Source organism: Bombina bombina, chromosome 5, assembly GCF_027579735.1.
Source record: "Bombina bombina isolate aBomBom1 chromosome 5, aBomBom1.pri, whole genome shotgun sequence".
NCBI lineage: Eukaryota > Metazoa > Chordata > Amphibia > Anura > Bombinatoridae > Bombina > Bombina bombina.
Window position 1 is genome coordinate 889,942,582 of NC_069503.1, and position 3,829 is coordinate 889,946,410.

Genomic DNA, 3,829 nt, shown 5'->3' on the forward strand with positions numbered 1-3,829 from the left:
TTAAACCTTTGTGACTAATATTGTCCCTCCTATAAAAGCATAACAGCTAAAAAAATGTGTTACTCAGAATATTTACATCTGTTTTGCATAAGGTATATCTACATATTCTCAAATTGCTATTTTTGTAGGTTAAGGTTTGTGTGATAGATGGGGATCATTTTAACACTCTCTGTTAATTCTATTATAGTTCGAAAAGAAAAGGTGAGAGGTCTAGTTCAGAGTTCAGGCCTTTAGGGTATAGAGTATCGTATTTGTAGATCAATTCGGCTTCCTTTATTAACAATTTCTTCTCTATATTCCCACCTCTCCAATGTTTATGTACTTTCTTTATGGCCCAATATTTTAAGTGTTTAGTATTGCCTTTGTGAACTGTTTTGAAATGTTTGTATAAATGGGTGTCGTCCTTGCCGTTTTTGATATTACCAATGTGCTCTCTTATGCGGTCCCTTACCATTCTTGTAGTTTCTCCAAAGTAAAAAAGATTACAGGAGCACTTTAGGACATAAATTATATTTTTATTGGTACATCTTATGATATCTTGAATAATGAGGGGTCTTGTAGCATTATTGATTTCAATATTCTTCACTTTGCTGCTATGACTACAGGCCTTACATGAATAGCAGGGAAAAAATCCCAAAATATCTTTGCCTATTAGATCTTTTTGTTTAGAAATAATTTTCTTTGTTTTTTTCAGTTCACTAGGGGCTAAAAGTGTCTTTAAGTTGGCAACTTTTTTGAAAATAAATACAGGGTTATCAGAGATTTTTTCAACTAGTATATCGTCTTCTTTAAGAAGATGCCAGTGTTTTTTTATTGCTTTTTTTATAATATTTTGGTCAATACTATAATCTGTTATAAATGGAATCGTTATTTTATCGGTGTTGTTTTCCCTTGGTCTCTCTTTGTACATTAATAAAGACTCCCTATCCGTATTCTTTGCTCTTTCGATGGCTTTCTTTGTGATGTCATTTTGATAACCCTTAGCTTTGAATCTTTCTAATAGAATCTCAGACTGCTCTTCAAAGTCTGTTATCCTAGAGCAGTTCTTCCTAATATGTAGATATTGCCCTATTGGGATACTCTTTTTCCATACATCCAAATGGCAGCTGTTGGCGTGTATGTAATTGCTGCAGTCAACGTTTTTGAAATGAGTTTTTGTTTCCAATTGGTTTTCCACCCTCATAATCTCTAGATCTAGAAATACTATTGAGTCTTTACTATAGTTGTATGTGAAGTTTAAACCCCAAGTATTGTTATTCATTTCTTTAAACATAATTTGTAGTTCTTGTTCTGTCCCCCTCCACACTATCAGAAGGTCATCAATGTACCTTTTATAGAGCACAAGGTTTGCACCATAGCTATCAAAGAACTGGGATTCCCATGCACCCATAAACAAGTTAGCATAGCTAGGTGCAAACCTTGTGCCCATGGCCGTGCCCTCTACTTGAAGATAGAATTTTTCGGTAAAAGAGAAATAATTATTTTCTAGTATATATTTAATGCTTTTCAGAATAAAGGACCTATGTTGGTCTGTCATAAGTGGGTCAGAGCTGAGAAACATGTCTACGGCTTTAATGCCCTTTAGGTGGTTAATCACTGTGTACAGTGATGTAACATCGCATGTTATCAGGTACATCCCTTCTTCCCAATTCATAGATTTGAGTGTGTTTAATACTTGTGTGGAGTCTTTAAGGTATGAATTTAAATTCTTTACATGTTTTTGCAGGAAATTGTCAACATATTTGGATAAATTGGCCGATAGTGATTCTATGCCAGAAATGATTGGTCTCCCTGGAGGGTTGACCAAACATTTATGAATTTTTGGCAGGAAGTAGAATATGGGTATGCGGGGATATTTGGGTGTCAAAAATTAAAGTTCTTTATTGTTTAGTATCCCTGATTCACTGCCCTCTTTAAGAATTTTGTTTAATGTCTTATTGAATTTTTCAGTTGGATTAAAATCTGGTTTTTTATAAGTCTTAGTATCGTTTAGAAGTCTATCTGCCTCTTTTATATATTTACTAGTATCCATAAGGACAATCCCTCCGCCCTTATCCGCGGGTTTGATGGTTATGTCACTGTTTTTTTGGAGATTTTCAATTATTCTTTTTTCTTTGGCATTTAAATTATATTTCTTTTTCTTTTGAAGATTGGATTTTTGTATATCTTTACATATTAATTTTTCAAATGTGTCAAGATAGTTACCCTTTGCCTGGACTGGGTTAAAGTTTGATTTAACCTTAAAATCTGTATGCTGAATGTTGTCTAGAACCGGTTTGTTTGTTATTTGTCTTTCAATCTCACATTTAAGAAAGAATCTTTTTATTGTTAGGTTCCTCACAAACTTTTTGATGTGAATATGTGTGTTAAATTTGTTTATTCTTTTAGTTGGTGCGAAAGATAGACCTAAACTTAGAACTTTTTCTTCTTCTGCCTTTAGTTTAATACTACTTAAATTGAAGATCCCCTGTTTAGTCTCTATCTCCACCTTTTTGCCTCGTTTAGAAGCTCCTCTTCCTCTCTTTCCTCTAAATTTCTTTTTCTTCTGGTATTTGATTCGCTTTCGTGTCTTATCAGATCTCTTGAGTGGCCCTCCCTTAGAGGGCTTCTCTCTAAAAAAACTTGTTCCTCATTCTTTTGTTGTTCCCCTTCACGGGGTCTTTGATCTCTAAGTGTTTCAAATCGATTATGTGTCGGGACCCTCCAAATATCATTCTGTCTTTCTGTCCATCTATTGGTTCTTCTTGGGTATTCCCAATTATTGTGTCTATTTTGATGATTTCTATCGAGATTCTGTCTATGCATATTATGTCTAAATTCTGAGTAGAAATGATCTCTATTTTGATACCTGGGGTATCTTGGTCTATCATATTGGGCATTGTGATCATTGTTGTTATATCTTGGTTTATCATATTGGGCATTACGATCATTATTGTTATATTGGAAATTGCGATCATTATTGTGATACCTCTCATAATTGTGGTAGTCATTATAAGGATAACATTTTTTGTTATTTTCAGAATTAATGTAGTATTGTGTTTGGGGATCTCTTATAGTTCTGTTCATATGATTGTTTTCTCGTCTTACATCTTGGCGATTGTGTCTTAGGGGGGTTTCATTCATATTTTCCTCTCTATTTATTTGCATATTGTCATTTATGTCCCTTTCCATCTTTCCCCATTTTGATCTTAAAAGATCCTTATTTTAATTTGCTAGTTTGTCAATGATTACTTTTTGCCTTTCTTTGAATTCATTACTACTTTTTTGTCTTTCAGTTTATCTTTAATTTCCAGAATATTTTTCTCAATAGTAATTAGAGTCTCCTTCCTAGATCTTTTTAAAATATCTATTAGAGTGTTTGATGCTTTCCTTAAGGTGTCAGTCCACTCAGTCTGTAGTGTATCTGAAAGTGGAAATGTGCAATTTTTGTTAAGGCGAAGCCCTCTTGGGATAATGTCCTTAGTGGTATATCTATTTAGAAAGACTAATTCCATCTTTTGTTTTAGTTCTTTGATCATATCTTGTTCTAAATTCTGCATTAGATCAGATATTTTATCAGATGTACATGTGTTAGTTATTGCCAACTTAAAGACACTTTTAGCCCCTAGTGAACTGAAAAAAACAAAGAAAATTATTTCTAAACAAAAAGATCTAATAGGCAAAGATATTATGGGATTTTTTCCCTGCTATTCATGTAAGGCCTGTAGTCATAGCAGCAAAGTGAAGAATATTGAAATCAATAATGCTACAAGACCCCTCATTATTCAAGATATCATAAGATGTACCAATAAAAATATAACTACAAGAATGGTAAGGGACCGCATAAGAG